Genomic DNA, 21,796 nt, shown 5'->3' on the forward strand with positions numbered 1-21,796 from the left:
TAATCGCCACCGCCGACCCACTTGCCTTTGTGTTCCGCAGCTAACCAGCCAACTTGTTCTTCTCTCTCTCGCTCTCTCACTCTGGAGCAGCAGCGCAGCGGCACTCTTCTCTTTGTTGCAATATTCTGGCTGGCGCTCGTTAATAATGCCAGCCTCTCGGTTGCAAACAAAAGCTAATTTCCAGCAGCCGGGCATACTTTCTGGCTCGCTGAATTATTCACGCCGCCGTTAAAACCCGGCAAGCCCGCTCCCAGCCCGCCGCTTGTGAGGCTTTTAGCCCAGCCGTCGCAAAGCCCGAAATACGACCGCAAATCTTGGTTTGCTGTTTGGCTTTCGACTGCTTAAACGATGCTAACGGTGGCAAAAATTGCCCTGTGAGTCGCAACACTTTTTAATATCGGTCATGATCCGTACGTTGTTCGGGTAAAAATCCCACGGCTATGTCACGAGATGGGAAAAATACGCACATACTCAAGATATTTATATGAAACGTATTACTCCGGCAACTTTTATCTATGTTATTACGTATGTTATTCTTCTATGGCATGGCTAAGGATGTACAAATATGATCAATTTTTTAACAACAAAAATGATCTGTTCAATATTAAATATCAAATTTTGATCTTCAGGAGAATGAATGGTAAAAATAATTGGTTCTTGTTTTTTTCCCATATTTTGTTTATTTTGCCAACTGAAATCAGTGAAAAACTTAACACCACTTAAAATGATAAAACTAATCGATTAACAAGAGTTAATCGTTGAAATAATGACTATAAATTTCTTACATAAATTTTAATTTTTCATGTCAAACACGTCTACTACATATTATATATACGTTCTCAGTGAACATCAACTACTCTGGAAGAGGAAGTTACTCACGGGAATTTCAAAACGAGGGTGTGGTTCCTTGGAAAATTGAACAAAATAAGTGGCTCGTGTCGTACAGCGTGAAAAATTGTAAAAATTGATACGTTTTTCTTAGATTTTCAAATTAAACCGTGAATAAATTATTCAGTTTGCTGGTTTGGAAGTAATAATCGATTATATTCAAATAGTCAAAATGCCTAAAAATTTATTACTTGTAGAACTGAACATCATAGCAGTCGCAGAAAAAATAGCAGATAGTTAATTTTGCACGTTCCTAAAACATACAAAAATTAATAAATAAAATGTCAAGCAGAAAATGTATTTTGTTTTTGTGGCAACGACAGCAGCATTTTACATGATGTGCGCGGATGTTGCTGCCATTAAATCGCTATTAGTTCTGTCCACGTGCCAAATTACGTTGGCTATTTCCCTCTCCATGCTACTCTTTCCATTAAATTAAAAAAGCACCGTTAAGCCCCAGTGCACACTGGCAAGAAACGAATGCAGCTTCACCACTTTATTCACTGCTCGCATCCACCAATCAATGGGAATTAAATTGCTCGCTCGCTCGACTCGGTTCGTTTCAAGCGGAACAGCATTCAGTTGCGCATCGAGGCCAGCTGGCGTTTCGATCGAGGCTGTGCAATCAATTAAAAGACCCAATCAAATCGACAGTTCCCAAGCATAAACTGCGAATTCGCAAATTGTTGCAAACTGTGAGAGGTAATTATTAAATAATTTTTTCTTCGTTTGAAACATCAAAGGGAAAGAAAAATTGAATTTAGAGACTTCTAACGAGCCGAGCTGACTTCGTAAGCTCATTTTGCCAATTACCATCAGTCGCAGACGAAAATACGTTATTTTGAAGAGGCCTGTTCTGTTTGGAGAGATAAAAGAGCGAATGTCCAGATGACAAGCGTGCCTTCATTTGTGCATAATGTGTCACGCCCACCGGTATTCTTTGAAGCACCTAGATATTTGTCAACTTCATTTCAGTATGAATTCGTTTCTAATTTTGTGCAGAATTGAGGGGCGTGTTTTGTGACCTCCTGAGTGTACGTTGGTGTGATGCAAGGGCAGGGGCGCTTTAAGGAAGTGGGGATGAGGGTGCTAAGGGGATAACCTTCTTCTTTCTTAGGGGAGTAAAGCTACCCTCTCAAAAGATGACAGGCACAGGAAGGGGTTAACGTGGAGAACGAGGAGGAGCTAGACGCAGGAGGAGAAAGGACCGTATAAAAACCCGAACAAGGACGGAACGAGGAGAAGCGAAGTCCACGAGTTAAACGAGTAAGATCTCTGGAGCCAAGTAAATTCCTGTAACTGATTTTGTGTTTGTGTGGGCAGGCCGAAGTCGGACAGCGTAATCAGACAAGGTAGGAGATCACTTTTGGAGGGCTCGTGGGCAACGCCGAGGACTTCCGTCGTAGGGCCGTGCCGAGGACTTTAAGGTAGTTTTTTGGCAGTAAGTTCAGGGCCGCCACTTAGGAATCGATTTCAGATGCCGGCGAGTGAGCGGTCAGGCTGCTGCTAATTTCTGCCAGTTTCGGCAGTGGCGGAGCGACGTAGGGTTCATGGTCCAGAAGGGAGCTAGTGATATCAGTTTGAAGGCGTCGAAGCGGAATTCGAGTGATCCGCGTTATATTTCTTGTTTGTGTGCTGTTAGAGTAATTAAATAAAGTCAAATTGTCTTGTTAGTTGCGCGGGTTTAAATTTGGCTTTCCCTCCTTGTGCATTTTTGGGATATTTGCTTAGGAATCTCTGAATTTGCTGCAGCTGGCGGTCGTAGAACCCACCGCGAGAAGAAAGGCTTTGTGCGTATAGGTATTGTCGGCCTGAGCTTAGGGAATTTTGAGTAATTTTTTCGAATTCTATTTATTTCTTTCTTTCTCGCAACAACGTGACGTTGAAAACAAATATGATTATTAATATGAGTATAAATTTTGAAATTTTAAATTAATTTGAATTTACGTATACAAACTGTGTTGTTATGTATTTTCTTCGGAAAAATAAAATAAATTGTTGCATCGTACAGCTCAGAAGAGAAATTTTCTGATTGAAATAATTCAATTCTCAATAAAAATTATTGGTACGTCATGTAAAAAGGAATAATATTTTTTGTTTTTGACTTGATTTGTAATCGGAGATTGCTCGCGACTTTTTAATGAATTGGACCGTCTCTCTGCCTTTGATTGCACACGCAATTTCCATCCATCAGACGAGAAAAAATACTAACGTTGCAGTTTTGCTCCAGATCGCTTTGATTGGAAACGAAAAACGCTTCGCAACTGTCATTAGCGTGAAAGCTTTTTTGCTTGCTCCATCATGCTGAAAAAATAAAACACACTGGAGTATAAAATGTAATTGCAGTGCGCATTACCAATTATGGAAACTTTGAGCAAAGCGGATCGGAAAAATAAGAGAGCGAGAGAGAGAAAAACGCTGGATGGAAAAGTGTTTTGATTTCTGCGTCAATTATAGCGGGCGGAATTTTCACCCGTTTATAGCGCTTGCAGAAATAAAGAGGCTTTCACAAAATTCGCCGCTGCAAATGACGGCGAATTAAATTACATTCAGTTCAGTGAACGGGGGTAAAAGTTGCTGGAGAACCGCGCGTGGCAAAATAAATTCAATAAAAATTTATCATTTCGCTTCTTAACTTGTTCTTTGAGAAGAAAAGTTGCCGATGTGTGTGAGGATCGGGGACTAGCAGGGGATGTATGAAAAAATGCTCCCTTACCTTCTCTCTCTCTCTCTCTCTCTCTCTCTCTCTCTCTCTCTCTCTCTCTCTCTCTCTCTCTCGCTGGCTGTTCGTTCGTTCGCATTTATTGGCTCTTATTCACTTCACGTCTGGCGCGCCAGAAGTGCAAAAATCGACTTGAGCAAACGCGCGTGAGATGAATATGTAGCGCCACCTTGTGTCGCCGCGTTACCGATTCATACCGACCGGCGAATGAGAGCAGCAAGAGGGTCAAAATTATTTATTGCTCAGCGAAAGTGTTATTCCTGCTCACTGAATGGTTGCTCGGCATCGCTCGCAATTTCTCTCGCCCTGCCAAAGCAACCAGCGTGTGCAGTAAAAATGTAAGTGGCCCCAGAAAACAAATTTAATGGAGATTTATCGGGGAAAGGTATATCGCGCGAGCAGGTTGATGGGCAAATTGAATCGAACCATAACCAGTTGAGAATATATTCTCGTATAGCTTCGTGTGATTAAAATATTTTTTGTATTACACGGTAAAGAAATTTGCATTTGACTTATTTTCTTTTTAAAATGGTAATTTTAATTTGCCACATAACAGCAAATTGTTTGCAGTGCTTATTGAAATTCATAAGGTTTATTTTATTTATTTTGCCAAGTGCTTGCTTCAATTCCACTTCTAGCGATATGTAATCGATTTCCAAGAGTTTCCCGTTGGAAAAACGTCTGATTATAAATTTTGCAATTTTTTATCTTGAAACAACGTCCACCATTCTCTGTGAACAGCGACCACTAGAAATGAGCGAAACTTGTGGGAATTTTAAAGCATGTTCATGTTTCCCCAGAAAATAAAAAGAAGACATGGCACGAGCAGCAAAGCACGGGAAAATTCGACCTTTTTGCTGCGATTTTCAGGGAATATCTTGATTTAATTATCGGTTTTGCATAACAGCAGGTCCTGAGATGCGTCGTCCGATCCATTGCTTAATGTGAACGAACACGTGCCAAGAAAAGCAAGCGGTCACCGAGTTTGCAAGTGAATTTATAAAGTGTTGCGGCGGCTGAATGGCGCGGCGCGCGAGTGTATTTTGCGAGAGCAGCGAGCCGGCACACAGGGGCAAGGAGTTGATTTTCAGTTTCAATGGCGTTTCATTTGATTCACACTCTTGGGCCCGTCCCAACACAAGTCGCGGGTTTAATCCGCTCGCCGCAGACAAAACAATGCTTTGCCAGCACATTTGCTCTTTAGAACGGTGACCATTGTTTTGTGAAACATTCCCATTATCGCCATTATGCCTGCGCGCTGCTGCTATGTATATTTACACAAGCGAGCCGACGAAACTCTCTCCGCTCTCGCTCACACACAGCACTTTTGATAACATGCCTTCGAAATTGCGCCTGCTTTGTGACTCTTGATCGCATTGTTTGCGGCCGGCAAATGAACGAGTCGCGTAAACCCCTTTGACTTCCCCCCTCTGGCTGCATGCCGGTATGCGATTTGCCATCCCACAGTGCTCCACGTCACGTATACGCGTTCGTTTCAATTTGCAAAATTGAGAGCATTTGCGAATGTGAAAAACGGAAAATGCTCTTTTTAGATGTTCCTGAATGGATTCTACTTTTACTGAAACAACCTCTTTGCAAAGGCTTTTTGCTACGTCCCTATGTAACGAAATAAATTGCCATTCCTGCACAACACAATCAAACGATTTGTAAAAGTTATACAGAAAAAATTTTCCAACGGTGGTTAATTTCGTAAGAATTAATGGAAATTGGCTTGGGAAACTTTCTGCTGAGTGTACCTCAAAGTTCCTTTTCAAATATGAGAAAAGAGGTTAATCCCCGAAAATTATCGAAAAAAAACTGTTTAAAATTTCCAATCCAGCCCAATGGTTTAATGGATTTTGGGCTAATTTTCTTTTATTTGTGACTGTGCGTCTTGATTTATTTTGGACTAAGACTGCTTTTGACAAAATTATTGCAGCACTGATAGCAACAGTCAATTCCATATTTCCCATCTTCATTTTAATCTTTCAAAATTATATAAAGGTGACTCAACTAAGCACTGGACCAGAGTACACTCCAGCTTGTTTGACATCAGAAATATAACATCACGCCAGGAAGGCGTGTAAAGGAAAAAACGATGTACTGCAATTGAAAAGGTCTAGACATGCCTCGAACAAAGAGCCGAAGGAGGCGGAGGAATGCATAATGCAGGCAACAAAGCGCGCGGCAGCGAGCCACAGAAAATCTCTAATTAACCAATACATTTCCGTGGCGCACAAAACCTTCATTATCCTGCTGACAAAGCGCCCCGCACGCCCAATTAGTACGGCAGACGACTCGAATAAAAGCCTGATTGTGTATTCGGAGTAATAACTGATTTCCAGTTGGCGGAAAGTCGACGTCTTCATTCATTCTTTCGCGCATTGTGTCAGTCTCGGTGCGGACGCGGCGTCTTTGTTGTCCTCTCATTACATACACACACCCTCTGCTCTGCTCTGCTCGTCTACCGCAGCGCTGCCGGCATCGGCTTTTGTTGTTAATAATGTAGCGCACACTTGCGCGCAAGCACTGTTGGTTTTTCGTTAATTATTATTACGTCAGTGCAGACACAATGCCTGCTAATAACATCAACCGACGACAAAACGCGAAACAGTCGTAGCCGCCGGCTCGTTTCCAAACACACTCCATTCGCGCGGCTTGAGCTAAAAAAAATGTATAGCCAGGAAAAATAAAAACAAGTTAGATCAGAAAAACTGTCTCTTTGATCATATTGCTGCTGGTTTCCAGTTTTATTCACGAACCTTTGCCGCTATTAAAAGCGAGCACGGACCACGCCCGTTGCGAAACAAAACCGACTGAATATGTTCTATTCGCAGAGCTCGGTCGGTGCTTTTTGCATGCAGATGAGAGCATTCAGCGAGGCGAGCAGTGACATTTTGTTTGCATACGCGGACGCGAACAAAGCCGGCCAGATTATTCGACTCTGCTGGCGTTACTGCAAAAAACCGTCAATATTGCCTGCAGAATGAGTTCTTTGTGCGCAAAGGCCGCTTTTCAATGCACCCAAGCTCGCGATTAACTGTCAAGTTAAGCCGCATACTACTCGCCTCCACGCTGAGCTGCTCAAATCGGATCGTAGGAACGAAAAGGTGAGACAGCTGGGTGTCTCCGTGAATTTTGCGGTTTTGAGATGAGAGCGACCTCCTTATGGCTAACAATTCGCGAAAACTTCATGTTTCCCAATCACACGGTGAACGAATAACACATATATATGGACTCACAAGCCTCATTGGATGAAACTCATTCCAGAAAAGGATCACCTACTCGTTTTACTGTCTCCTCACCGGTGTCTTTTCTGGAAACACTAAGGCATTTGTTTCGTTAAATTCTTTCACGCATGCTGGAAAGGCACAAACCAGCAAATCGAGTCGAACTGCCGAAAGCAAATCCGAATGGAGTCATCATAGAGTAAAATTTAGGCGCAATTCATTATCAGCCCGCATTGATTGTTTTCTGTAACTTAATTACTGTTCCTGGTGAGTGTGGCATCTTTTTTGAGTTTTAACATATTTCAAGACACGTTTATTTAAAAATATGTCCTCGCAGTGGGACTCTTTACTGTGGGAAGAGCTATTAAATTCTTCAGGTTTTCGTAGAAAGGGCAATTAGCATTCATGATTCGTAAAATTAATCAAAACCTGCATGTTGATGGAATAGAGAGTGCAGACCCGTGCGCGTCAATTTTAACGGGCGTTTTGACGCTGAAAATTGACTTACAGGCTGGAGCAGACCACAGGGTGCCAAATACTCGCATCCATCAGACAGGTGGGTGCGATAACGCAATTTGCGAAAGCCTGGCGCGCGCCGAAGAATTAGCCGGTACAGAGAGAATCTGGCGGTGGCGTTTATCCATCGCGAGCAATCTGTAATTCGACACCGCAGGGCAGGCAGCGCCGGCGGAGTGTAGTCGAGTGATAATGTAATATCGCGCGTATGTTTGTGTGAGAGGCGAGAGATGACACACGGTGATAGTGTCAAAGATAATTAATAGCTGAAGCTTTTTGCGCGCAGCATCAACTACAACAACAACAACAGCAATGACTGCATGGCAGCGCGCTTTATCACACAGCCAAGGATGAATTTATGTTTAAACACACACACTCGCACAGGCACAAGCACAAGCAGAGGGCACGTTCGCAGCAACAATATTTATCAAAAAAGCGATAAAGCACAAACTGCCGGGGAGCAGCTCCCTCGTAACGATTCGTTCTCCGGAAACGAGACAATTTGGCCCCAAATGTGTTCAAATTAGCTTCCGAATCTTTCTTAATGAAGTAATGGGCCACTGCAGCCGGGCAATGCACTCGGATGTGTCGATAAAAGGTGCATTTTTAAAAGAAATCGTAGGCTTTTTATCATCTGCAGCTTCAGCTCCATGTTTTTTTATTGCTATGGAAACACTAATGACGCCTTCTCTGCAACTCTCTTCGAGTACTTCAAGGTCATTATGTGATTGACATCGTTTTCTCCATATTGCCGCAGAACACCACTACTTTTGTTAAATTCCTATGAAATATATCCAAGGAGTTTTTGTTAGAACATTTTAATGGTGAAGCTTACACCGTTTGAGAAATAAAGAGTTGCTGTAAACTGTTGAATATAGCTCAGCAAGAAATTCTAAACTGCAGTGGAAATATGCGCACATAGATTTCAATAATTATTATATAATTTGGAATGTGTCGCTAGAAAACCAAGGAATTTTTTAAATCGATCACAGCGTTAGCCGACAAGTGCAAGAAAAAGATTTTGTGACGTCATTAGTGTCATGGCCGCTGATGTTCAGAATACGCCTGATTGTTGTCCCTTGCCGATTTATTAGTTTAAAATCATGATCAATATAGTAAAACTCTTTAATTATCACTTTAAAAATTGACGCATCATTATCTTTTCCAACCTGTACAGTGATAATGTCACAATATGGCCACTCTCTTTGTCCAGCGCTTGTTCGCTAATGCGGTAGCCGATTGCAAAAATTGAATCGGTACTCTGAGATTTTCATAATATCTAACCTAACATAATATATCTCGCTATTTTTTTCAACGACACATCCTTTAAGAACTACTTTAAGCATTGGTATCATGGAGTTTCTAGGTTTCCCATAGTATCATATCTTTTTTATATTGAAATGAATATTCTGCGGACAATCTGCAATCAGACGTCAAGCTAAATCGCATTTCTCGTTGTCAGAGTCATTGTTGCCGCGTTGGCTAGGGACATGATAATAGTCTCGGTTACGGCCAATGCGCCCCTGCTTCCCTTAACTGACGAAACAATTTCGGGGAGATGCGAAAATAATACGTGCCCCGCTATTAGCGATGCTATCAGCTTTTATAGCCAAATGGACACGGTCGTGTCTCCGCTGTGAAAGACGAGACTCCCCTCGCTGCGCGCGCGTGTGTGTGTGTGTGTGTGTGTGTGGGAAAAAGAGAGGAGGCAGCCATGCCCAGGCCACTTTGAATAAAAAATGAGAACATGCACACAGCAAGCTCAGCGTCCTCCTTTTGTGCGGTGCAAGAGCAGAAAAGTAAAGGATAAAACTGCTAGCTCGCTCGCTCGTCCGCCCGCCGATGATGATGGCGCGCTAATAACAAAGCACACAACGCGAATATAAAGCCGTTATTGCTCTCCACGGCTGCCGTCTAAAATGTCTATGTACATCTGCATACGTACATATCATTACTCTTTTTTACCTTCGCTGAAAAGCATTGTTGCCGGAGTGGAGGCTCTTATTATATGTGCGCAGATTACGCTTTTATTACCCCATAAGCGGAATTGGCCCGTCCGCAAAGCTCTTGATTGGATGGAAGTTGCGCATTGTCCAAGCAGCCATTTTACTTGCTTTGATTACCGATACTCTTTGAAATGTATTGATTGGAGACAATAATTGACGGGAAAACTCTGTTTTATTTTAAACTGAAAATAAACCAAGATGGAAATTTTCCGCTGAATTGAAACGCATTTTAGATGATGGCTTTGAAGTCATTTTGGAAGGGATTTTTTCCAAGCAAAAATTAAAATTGGAACACTAAAAATAATTTCTACTAATTTGATATTTTGAGCTAGGACAATTAATCTCAAGGAAATCAAAAAATGAAGTTTGAGATTGCAATAATTTCCACGTTTATTGATTTAAAAAATAGAGCCCTGTGCAAAATCGACACAAACATCATTATATTAAACTATCCTGGATTTTTTAAATTTAACCAATTATTAAGTTTTTGGGCTTCTGATCAAGGACACATAGGATGAAAAATTAAAATAAGATACATGTTTCACGTTTCTTTGGAATTTTGTGTTGAAGGGGAATTTTCTTAATTTTATTTACAATTGAAAAATAGCCGGTATTCCTATTTTCTTCAGACAGAAAACAAAATCTGATTAAACTGGACACTTCTTTGTCACTTACGTCTACCTTTTTTAAACCCTTCTTATTTATCTGCAGCACTTTAACTAACATACCTATAAGAATTCAGTTTGAAAGTGTTTGAAAGCTTCTGATGTTTTTCTAAGGAATATTGTCTGAGAAAACTAGTATTTGGGTGCCTATCGCTGAGCCCCATTCCAGGTTGAATACTGTGAACAAACAGCAAGAGAACGTCTTCCGCAAACAACAAAGAAAAGTGAATCCTCTCGTTTGCTGTTTTGTACGCGCTTTCGTGCGCGCCTTCATTTGCCATCGGCGCGGAATTCTCGGCACGAGCCACATTCAGGGCTTTCGCGGGATGAGAGCGGAATTTGTCTGCGGACATGCACGGCATTCGCCCAGCAGCCGCTTATGAAAGGGAAGCAGCTTTCATCGCAAGATAAAACGCAGTGAATTTCTTTCGTCCGTTGGAAAAGTTTGCCCTGCGGACCTGCAATTGCGCCGCATGATGGAGTGCATGAAAAAATAATTATTTGGCCCGGCTGCGTGGCGATAGGCCGATATTACGCCCGTTTTTACTGCCGACCGCACATAAAACGAGAACTACACACACACGCACGAGCTACTTTTTCATCCAAGCAAGCGTCTTTTATTTTCCTGCTGGGGACGAGGCGTGCACAAAAGGAACTCATTCAGGTGGATCTAAGACCTACACGGTCCCTTCCTCCGCACTCACACACGGCTCTCATCGCTTTTTAATTGCAAACAAAAACGCCGACGAGCTCATCATCACCCCACTTTATGCTAAGACAGCTGGCGTTTGAAAGGAGAGAATGTACCTTGTTATGGTTAGGGGTGCGCTGTATTTGAAAGCGTCGGCTTTGGGGCTTCTCAATGAATCGCGGCACATTGCGACACGTGGCCACTGGGATTTCTGTACGTCTAACCCTTTCAGGAAGTGTATTGAAAACGTACTTAAAAGTGTCTTCCTCGAGGCCTTGAATATATTTGGATGTTTGTGTACTCTCTAATATTTGATTATTTAAATTTTCATTTGAAGTCATTAAATAGGAAATTGTTTTTTTATTATTCATTTTGCATCTTTTAGTTATTTGTGGCCGTGATATCTTAAAAATAATCTAAATTTTTTTCATACCAAACAAGTGAATATCTTCCAAAGGAGCATAATATTTGGTTATTCGCAGTCTTAAAGTTATATGGAAGTTAAAATCTCGAATTTCGGATATTTTAAACAGCTGTATGAGCTACCTAGGTCTAGCGAACCAAAAATAACAAGCCAATATTTGATTGGAAAATTGTCCTTTTTTATCAAAGACACAAAATATTATTTATTCCTTGCAAAAAGTAATATTTCATTAAGTTTAGATCAAAAATTAAATTAAAATGAATCCACTTTGCTTGTCAGCGAAAGTGAAGCGTGGATGGTTGAGAGAGTGAGTGAGAGAGAGAGAGAGAGAGAGAGAGAGAGAGAGAGAGAGAGAGAGAGAGAGAGAGAGAGAGAGAGAGAGAGAGAGAGAGAGAGAGAGAGAGAGAGAGAGTTCATCGAAAGGAAAATATTTAATCAAATCTGTTTCTTTGAACAAACAAGATTTTGTTGTACATACAATGAAGTCGGTTATTGGGTGGGTGGAGAGGTTTTTAGCAGACTTCCACTCATCGTCTCAAGTGTATTACGCTCAGACATGGTTAGACGAGCCAAATTCGGAGGAGCCCACGCACGCATAAAGTGAACAAACTGAGTAAGCTCGGTTGCAAGCATCATATTCGCTTTGTAATCTAGCGTGCGCCTTCGCCGCCGTTTTAATCTCGACTAGACGTTGCTCGCGAAAATATTGCGCATGCCGAGAGCGTGGAGCGAGTTGTTGATGTGAGTGCGTTGCTTGGGGGTGCGACGGACGACGTTATCAAAATAGTATATACACTGGTGCTTGGCTGCGAGAGTCAATAAATCGACTCTTGTTTATTCGACGGAGTGTAGCTCGTAAGCAGAGCAAACCATCCATTTGCTCGCTTCTTCTTTTCCTTTTTCTGCCACCCACGCACATTGATACACGCGCACATGCATCTCTGTATCAAACGTCAAATTGATAACGCTTGGCTGGCTGCAGGGCATATCACTTCCGCCGAAATTAATTTATGGCTTTCAGACTTTCGGCCAGCAGTGAATTATCGAGTTGGATGTACTTTGAAGGCTGCTTGAATAACAGGAAAGTTTGAATCGCTTGTTTACATTGGTGAAAACTAATATGAACTGTAAGGATAGAACTTAGCAGCATCAGGGGAAAAATCGAGAACATTGAAAAAGTGTTAAAAAACACACTTTTATTTGAATTTTGTTTGAAAGCCTAGCATTCTAGTTGAAATTTACTACCAAAAATTGTTAGTCAGAATTGGTTTTTTTGCAATAAAATTCGATTTTTAGTGTAATTAAAATTATATTTAGACAATTAATTCCTTTAGACAATAATTCAGGTGTGAAAATGTCACAAAAACTGAGAAGCATAGTTAAGAGCTTTATTTATTGTAACATTCTTTTAAAATATATATTCAGCAATTTTAAATTATTGCACAGAAAAAGATCCAAAAAGGTGGTCAGAAAGTCATTGATTTTAAATTTGAAAAAATGAAGAGATGACGGTTTTAAAATGTTTTAAAGATAAATATACTAATTTTTACTTTGGAAAGTGCTTATATCTATATCATTTCGGTAATCAAACGTAAGATATATTCCATTTTGTCAGTTATCTGGACAAAATAATTAATTTTAAGCGATTAATTAGATTTCCTCTCAAAGAAATTTCTTCAAAGAAGTCTTTCTCTTGCTAACATTTTATTATGGGGAGATTAAGCCTTTCATAAAAACCACGAAATTTTTAGATTTTGTTTATTTAAATTATCCTAAATGGCTTTTTTGAAGGCCGTATACTTATCCATATAAAATATATCTAAAAATCACAGCATAATTTATAAGATCTGCCCTGATTGTCTAGAAGCACCACGGCCGGTAATTCTTCAGAATTGTCTGGACTTAAAGAGTTTCAATAAATTTTTATTCGTTTGAAAATCTCTAAACGCCCGTTGGATATTCTAGCTGCAGAGCACGCCGTCAGCTGGAATTCTAATTTTTTTCCCAGCCGCCCTTTCTGGATAATCCCTGCGGATCAATTTAGCACCTACCCCCCAATTATTCTGCAGGCAGGCAAGGGTTGGCCTGCTTGCAGAGGAAATTTCATCCACCCTCCCGTTTCTTCAGCCGCTCGTCCGCTTCTTCCCGCCGGGTGCGGGCATGGAATTTATTTTTATGCTCGAGCAGTTCCTGCCTGCCTGCTCCTCTTTAAAACGGGCGTTAAGAGAATCGTTTTGATTCGAGAGCGAGATGGACTCGGGCAAAGGCAGCGCGCGCGATCGCTTCGCTCAATCCGAGCAGTGTGAATGTGTCTGTTAATGAGAAACTGCGCCGAGCGAGCGTGTGAGCCGCCTTGCCGGCTGATTACTCGCGCAATTCTACGGGGGATCATTTCGGGCCGCTCTCGCTGCTGCTGCAATATTGTGTGTGTTATTATTGTGTGCTAGCCCCTGGATCCCAGCAGCACCCATGACACCCTCTGCCTCTCTCTCTCTCTCTCTCTCTCTCTCTCTCTCTCTCTCTCTCTCTCTCTCTCGCTCTCCGGTCGCTTGTAAAGCCATTCCGAGGAGAAACTCCATTTCCTTCGCGCCATTCACCAGCCGAATATTCACGAGGATTTTCTGCTAATTTGATTTTCCAATTAGGATTCCGATCGAATGTGCTGATGCCGGCCTTTTAGTTCGGATTTGCTTTCTCTACAGTAGCAGCAGCTGCATGCTCCAGATTTTCTTGTCGTTGAATATATTTAACAAGAAAAGCCTAGCATTTCTTTTGAATTCAAAAGCAATTTTTCGAGTAAAAATTGCTATTCTAGCACTAACTGCTAGTGGAAAATGTTTTAATCTAGCATTTTTTCAAATTTTGGAAATTACTAACAATTCTGAAAAAATTATAAGCAAAGTTGCCACAGTAAAATATTGATGTGATAAAAAGAAACGATTTTTAGGAAAAATCAATACGTCCCTAACGGACAAAATAATCTGCTAAATAATTGAAATGTAAGAAAAATCGGTAAGTAATAGGTAAATATTTCTTTTAAACTCGAGATAATATGTATAATATGTATTATTCTTGGAAAGCTACTTTTTTGAGCCACCGCCTGCTATGAGAAAAAACAGGCCTGCAGTATTTCGATTTTGAACAACCGCGTTGCACTGTAGGTTCGGATTCATTTTTAATAAGACCACCTGTTTCGCTACACGAATAAAATGAAGTAAACACGGGATTTGCTGATATTTACTTTGGCCGTTTGAAAGAGACAATTGCGAAGGCACTGGTGTGTTCGAGCGCAGCAGTGAAAAGTCGTCGCGTATATTTCTGCTCTGGCAAGTCTCCGTTCTCGCAGGCGAAATTAAACTTTTTGTGAGGCGCCGAGTGCGAGTGCTAGACTCCATCTTGCCGCCGCTTCTTTTTCTTTTTCTGTCTTTTGTGAGACACAGAAATGGACGATATGAAAAGTGTTTTTCATTTCCCGCCTAGAGGAAAGGAGAGAATATTGCTGGCCGAGTGTTCCCGCACTTTTTCACCTCTCGTGTGTCGCTCGCGTAATAAAATTTTTACGCGACGCGCACTTTTTGTATTATTCTATCTGTCACACGTAACTTCTGATTAAAAAACATCGATTGTGTGTGTATTCCCGGAAAGTAGACCTCGGAGACCGGCAGAAGGAAGTAAAGGAAAAGACGTGTGTCTGCTTCTCGCTCTTTTTCGCATTTGTTCGCAACTTTTCTTCGTGGTAACAATAAGAAATAAGTAATTGCACGCTGGAGACTTTGGAGCTGGCGGATTTTGTACCGGATGTGGATAGAAACATGGGGTGGAAGCAAACTTGGGGGACATACTCAATTCTTTCGGCTGCTCACTACATTCCTAAAGGCCTTTTGTCTCTTCTGACGAGCTGCTTACCTGAAACAACAAAAGAGGATCATGTAAAAGCAATATTCGATACACTTTCATAAAATAATTCAATAATAAATATTAGTTTTGATGCATTTTTAGGGATGTTCAGAGACAGGTTAATTATTTTGATTGGTTTCCAAGGACAAATTAATCTGTTCAATACAACCCGTTGGCTCGCATTGTTAAGGCACTCTCAGGAGTGTCAAAGCAATGAGAGGTATTTGAGCAGTTCGGATATCTAATACTGGCTACCCAATATCAGAAATGGCAAAAAAGTGGTTAGTTTAGTGACTCGAATTGCTCAAATTGCTTAACGGGCTGGGAGGCGCACCGGCGCCGACTCGCTACTTTTGCTGGTTTGCACCTTTCCAGCATGCGTGATTTGGCTTCACGGGACGAATGTCTAGCGTTTCAATGCAGTCCTCGGTGCGGAGGCAAGTGGCCCTTGAGTGGGCTGGGTCCCTGTGCGGCCTGGTGCGCCCATGTTATCCGTTCGCGGTGTTATTGGGACCCGGGTTTCAGCATTCGTGCTAGTGCAGTGCGCGCCCTTCCCGGTCCTCTGGTCCTCGGACAGGGATAAAAAGAGCAAAAAAAAAAATAAATAATGGGTTTGACAAGAATAGCCGGTAAAAATTGGTTTTTAAGTTTTTCTGCTTCAATTCATTTGGTCAAACGCCATCACTACTTGTCTATTTTCCACTTCAAACGTAAAATACTTGATTTTTGTGAGTAATCCGTATGGCACTAGATTTTTTCACTTTTCAGAAAGTTTACTGAAACGAAAAGCTGGGAAATATGCAACAAGGGGGTGGTTATGTATGACCCTCGAGAGCAATTTATCAGACCGACAGCCAATAAAGTATTTGAATCGCAGTTCAAAGTTGAAGAAAAATCACCGTAGGGGAGACAAGCCAATAAAGCAGAGCAAAATGATCGCGTTTTCGGCGCTATTCATAATCCGCAGCGAGTCGTGTTTGTTTCGAAAGAATAAACGAAGCAGCAGGCAGGCAGGTCTTTAAATTGAGCAAATATTTAAGACGCCATGCGCTGATATTACAAGGGTCCTTTTTATCAGAATATTCCCAGCTGACTGGGCGAGCGGGCGCAGCCAGGGGTCTAGCTGCGTGCTCTTTGCAATATTATCCATCCCTCTCTTTTTCCATGGCTGAAACTCTGCGCTGCGCTGAACAAATGCGAGCAATAAAGAAGAAAAAGTATAGCGGGCGCGCACACAAAGAAAGCACACACAACTATAGAGTGACGTAATCTGCTCTCTCGAGCTGCGGTTTATTTATTTCACTTGCACATTCTTTCCTTTTTATATATTTTCCAGATCAATGGCTCCTTTCTGGCGTTCGGATAAAAATAATGCGCGCAACTACCATTTTTTGGCGCGCCCACCACTTCAAACAATATGCGAATTCGCCTTCTCCGCGTGGCAGTCTATTTTTTCGGCCCCACTGAGGCGCGCAAAATTACGCACATCAATTCGGTGCACTCGACTAGGCAACGGCTCCGGGAAAGGAATTTATTATTTGCCTGCTCCGTTTCGCACACTATATATATGCGCGTCCATATTTCGCAGATCGAGCCACCCTTCAAACGCACTTTTTCACTCGTTCTCTCGCTAGCTGGCTGGCATTTTTTTTTTATTTTACCACCTACTCCTCCTCTAAACAACTCTCTTGCTTTCAACTTTCCTGGAGAAATGCAAACGAGAGCAAATATTGCGTGCGTCGACGCGCCAAGTAACGGATTTATAACAAAATAGGGTCTCAAATGGATATAATTTGAAATATAAATTGTTTTTTAAAATTTTACCAATTTTCTCGTCAAATTTAACTTTGAGAACCAATTATTTGTTCCTTCAATTTCCTATCAATTCTATAGAAACAATAGATCGATATTATTAGCCGAAAATCTAACTACAAACGTCAAATTATAATATTTTTCTGTGCGTTGTAACACGTTCCACGCCTTCCTTGTATATATTTAACCATGCCACTATTTCAAAATTCCCGCAAATTACGGTTGCTGTTCAAAAATTCAGTCATTTCCAAACGGCTATCTCGTAAAATCGATAACATGTTGTAAATAAATAAAATATTCCTCATTTACCCGATTATTCTCCTCAGAATCGATTGTGAAGAAGACTCGAATTAAAATAATCTACTTTTTTAAGTTAAAATAAAATTGATTTTGCACATCCCTAGGGAACTGTCGACACCAATGATCCAAATTCGACTGACTGAGTTTCCAGGCTTCAAAATGTACTTCCCGAACGAGCTTCATCATTTTTTAAAGGTCAAAGTCGTTAACGAGAAGGAAACAACTTTCACTAGGTGCAGAAATAATAGATTCGCTCGTCGCTGGCTCCCAAACGCACGTCGTGTAGTTCGATTATTTAGCGAATTGGCCGAATGTGTCTTGCGTCGTCGCTCTGGCTGGCAGCAGGAGCAAGTTGTGTGCGCGCGTGTCACAATCGCATTTGCCCAGGACGAAAAGCAAAAAGAGTCGAAAAGTTCGTCGATGAGCAGCAGGAAAAGAGAGACATGAGAGTTGCTTTGGCAGCGCCGGAACGTGGCACAAATCCAATAGTCGGCCCGACGAAATGACAAACTCGAAATAAGAAATCTGTAGATTGTGCGCGTCCGTTGACAAGTTCAGATTAATAAAACGACTTGATGGATACACTCATTCCCGTTTAATTGCGCCTCTCGGCTCGGGTTTCCGCCTTTTGTGCTCGCTGCGACGCCAGCATGGGTCCGACGCGAATGAAATTCAGAGACCCCCTAGCCAGGCAGTGGAAGAAATTATTAGCGAGCAGTGTGTGTTTGTGCAGACGCACGGTGACGGTTAGTGTGTCAGAGAGCAAGGGGTGCGACTTCAAAGCTGACCCACTTCGCCGCCTCTAGCGCCGTTTTTAATCTGGCTGTGTGTATACGTACACCAATATACCTTTCCCATTGTTGAGCTCAAATCTTTGCTTCAGCGGGCAGAATCAAGAGCGAGTGAGTCCCTTTCCATTGCTGTGTAAACACAGCCAGCCTCAAAAGGAATAATTTATGTATGTGCTCGCTCAGTACGCTCCGACGCGCTTGCACGGATTATAATTCAGCTTAAGCAGACACGTAAGTAGTGTTTTATTTAAACGAGCTGTGCTATCTGCAAATATTGTGACGTGTTAATTCAATTCAGCCATGTACTGTCCGGCACCGACATAGTTTCCCATACAATATAAAAGGTTTAACGGGAACGTGCAGCTTTTCGCTATTCATGCTCTGCAGTGCAAAGAAATTGAATGAACTGAAACTCAATTTTCCAGTCAGCAACCTAATTTTTTCAATCAGTCCTGTTTGAAAAATGTATTATGGTATTTGCAAACGGATTTTATACAGCAGCAGTCCAGCTTTGATAGAGTGTGTTCAGCTGTTTCTTTCACTTATTCTATTTCCTTGCTCTTTCCCGCAAACTGAACTATTGAAAATATAATGTTTGAACTTAATTTCTGAATATTTTTTAATTTCATGAACACTTTGTGTAGGGACGTGCAAAAATAATTTAATTTCACTCAAAATAATCTGTGCAATATTTATGTAATCGTTTTTTAAGAGAATTGTCAGCAAATAATCGGTTTCTAACGTTCAACATTTTATTTATTTTTGCAACTGCCATCACTGAAATAGCTGCATGTTTATTTTTCACTTAAAACGATAAACAATCGATTTCCACGAGTCAACTGTAGGAAAAATTGCATATTGTTTAAAAAAAATAGAACGTATTATTTATTAATCACATCCTCCAGATTTATAAAAAATATGATTTTGATTTTACAGCTAAAATCCTGATTAAAATATTGATTTATCGATTTTGCAGAAACTCTCGAAGAAAATACATCGTATGTTTAAGAAAAACTCATAGCCTGAACAGCAGGGCCAGAAACCACGCCATACTAAAATTGCAGGAAAGTACGATATATGTAACCGAAAATTAACAGACCCAATGCTAAATTTTCCTCCGCCCTCATGATTTTGCCAGCGTGGAAATTGACTGACTCAAGTTCTTTAATAAATGTCGGAGCTCAGCGCGAATATGAAAATCTGACACAGGTCCCTGGGCGCTTTTCAACCGGCGGCGAGCAGGCTGGCCGACCGTCAGAAAGACGAAATATTCATCCCTCTCCTTTGTTGTCAGTGGCATTAAATTTTCAGCCCTCGGCGATCGCCCGCGGCATAAAAAGAAGCTTCGACTGGCTGACCCTCTCTCCTTCATTTCGGCTGGAGCGTGGCCAAAAGCCCTTGTCCGCACATCTGTCCGGAGGGATCAGACCGCGTCTCGTCGCATGCAAATCAGCCCCCAGCCAGCCGAATAAATTGTTTTCCCTGCACGCACGGCCTCGCTCTTAATTAATCGGCCATCAATCGCAGATGAAATGCGAACATCTGGATTGACTTTTATATCGGATTCTGTAAATTCAATCAATGTCGTTTTCCTATGGACAGAATTATTTACTGTACGAAACGCAATGACTCAATTTAAAAAACAAAATCTCTTTTCAACTAATATTTTGAGAAATTTATCTTTTATCTCATAAGCCGAAATGGTGACAAAGAAAACCTAAAAAATGCTATTTCCTTTCCCTTTAAATAAGAATTCAGCTCTTTATTAGTCTTGAATTATTTTCAGGTTGAGAATATGGGCTAATCATTTATGCTGCTACTTTATCAAAATACAAATGAAAACCGTCTAAAAGAGGTCTAAAATTAGGACAGTTGTGTCTCATTTTCAACAGGTCTAAAAACAACAACAAGTCCTGTTTTTCATGTGAAAAAACCCATCAAAAATTAAAACTTGGGGAAATTTTGCAAACGCAAAACAAAAATTTGCATCGATTGGATGAGCGGACTTGTTGTTGATCATTTAAAATTCATAAAAACAATAATTGCAATAATTAAACTTATTGACTAATTTGATAAAAATGGAATAATAGTTTTATGTAAACAAGTAATATTTATTTAATTTCAATTAAAATGACAACATTCTCAAAGCCGCAGGCTGTCAATTTTAACGAAGAGCACATTATTTGTATTAACTGCAAATTCTACATGGAATTCGCTGTGTCAGTTAGAATGGACGGCCATGGCCCCTGGAGCGAAAAGACTCTCGAGTTGCGATTAAAATAAATAAACACTTTATCCTGCGGCTGAAAATCATCAAACTTTCGTGAAAGAGCTCTTCGTCGTGTTATTTCGTCATCATTTCATGCGTACAGACACAGAGAGACGAAATAAACTCGTCTGCTGGCCTGCTGCATCAAAAAGCATAATTCTGCCTGCGGTCGCACGACCTGCCCAGCGTGATGGCCTTGTCGCTTTTGCTGGGCAGGTGTTGCAGAGTGCTCAGCATCCCAGGCAATTTCTGTCTGGCAAACGCAGCCGCCGCCTTTTTCTTTCCCTTTGCACTGAACTGCGTTCGGGCGGACCGTAATTATTTAATGACGCTGCGCCCACTCGAGCCGGCTGAGCGCGCACAGACCCAAATTAATTTATTTGCTACTCACATAATTCGTGTTGCAGCTTTATTGCCGGACCAACTGCGCGCCTCTCGCTTCTTTTCTCACGCTGGAGCAAACGACTGAGCGCGTACATACGAAAGCAAATGTGCTGCACATTTGAAAGAAGGCCTTTCTGCATTCAGTGTGTGCTTTGAGAAAAACGTCGTAAACCGTGTAGATATATAGGTAATTACTGCTTGTAGTGGTTTCTTGTTGAATGTGTCAGGAAATTTTGTAATGGTTTGATTAAAAATTGTATTTTGAGTAAAATTTGTGTAGCGAATTGACAATTTTTTGTTATTTTATTTCAAAGTTAATTAATTTCCTCCACAACCTAATATTCACTACGTTTGTTATGTTGTCCTTTATTTTTTGAAAAAGTGCTTTCAGAGCAACGTTAGTAAAAACATAGTCGACTGTACAGTGGTTTCTTATTGAATGCAATACATACGTTTAGAGTCAAAATTACAATAATTGAACTTTTGGTGTATACATTTTTTATTCAGACATCACACAAAAAATTGCTAATTCTATCTAGACAAAAAAATTTTTATTTTCTCCCAGCAGCATAGGTTTGTTAATTTACATGACTACAGTAATATACGCAAAAATATTACTTTTAAAATTTCAAACTATAAAACTTTCTGTGCATGTGTTTTTGCCAGCATCTTATTTGTCTTGTTAAATATTCATGGCTTAAATTTCTGCCAACAAAAATTTGAGCTTTTCAAAGCGTTCCCATTTTTCAACACAAAACATAATTTCATGCATAAAACATTGGAAGAAGGATTCAAACGTCTCTCACCTCTGGCTGACATAATTTATCAAAATTTCACGATTCAAGACCGATTTGTAAAGTGTCAATAGCGTGCGCCAAATGAAATATTCAGCAAAACTCATTTCGGAAGAGCAATTTTTCACGGGGGCGGGCAAAACATCATTCAAAGGAGATGCAAATCGCAGGGACAAAAGACGAATGTTTCCCAGCAGCAATTTTTCCCGGGCCGAAAAGCTGATTTGTCATTCGCCGGCGCGTGGTTGACACACCGGCGTTGCCTATAATTCATCGCGATTTATACGTACGTACACATTAATGCTGCTCGCGTCGGTCGGTCGAAGGAGCAGCGCGCGCGACACAAAAAATCGGCCCATTATTTATTGTGGCAAGAGACGAAACAACTTTGCCGATAAGTCCAAAAC

At 41.0% G+C, this 21,796-nt stretch overlaps 1 protein-coding gene and 1 long non-coding RNA gene across 5 annotated transcripts in view; one reads left to right on the forward strand and one right to left on the reverse strand.

Annotated features, from left to right (window-relative positions):
• The window catches only part of LOC135939432 (uncharacterized), a 175,800-nt gene that overhangs the window by 137,862 nt on the left and 16,142 nt on the right, over nucleotides 1-21,796 (reverse strand). For 2 of the 4 annotated variants that reach the window (XM_065483866.1, XM_065483842.1), the window contains exon 1: nucleotides 14,985-15,048. The exons of the other annotated variants lie outside the window; for them this stretch is intronic. The gene's annotated coding sequence lies outside the window, so the exon portion shown is untranslated. Of the gene's footprint in view, nucleotides 1-14,984; nucleotides 15,049-21,796 lie in introns of those variants that run through there. 4 annotated transcript variants of the gene reach the window in all.
• Nucleotides 1,934-2,474, forward strand: LOC135934695 (uncharacterized). Its single transcript, XR_010574134.1, has 3 exons — nucleotides 1,934-2,154; nucleotides 2,212-2,315; nucleotides 2,366-2,474. It is a non-coding gene; the product is annotated as an uncharacterized LOC135934695 (long non-coding RNA).

Source organism: Cloeon dipterum, chromosome 1 (assembly GCF_949628265.1).
Source record: "Cloeon dipterum chromosome 1, ieCloDipt1.1, whole genome shotgun sequence".
Lineage (NCBI taxonomy): Eukaryota > Metazoa > Arthropoda > Insecta > Ephemeroptera > Baetidae > Cloeon > Cloeon dipterum.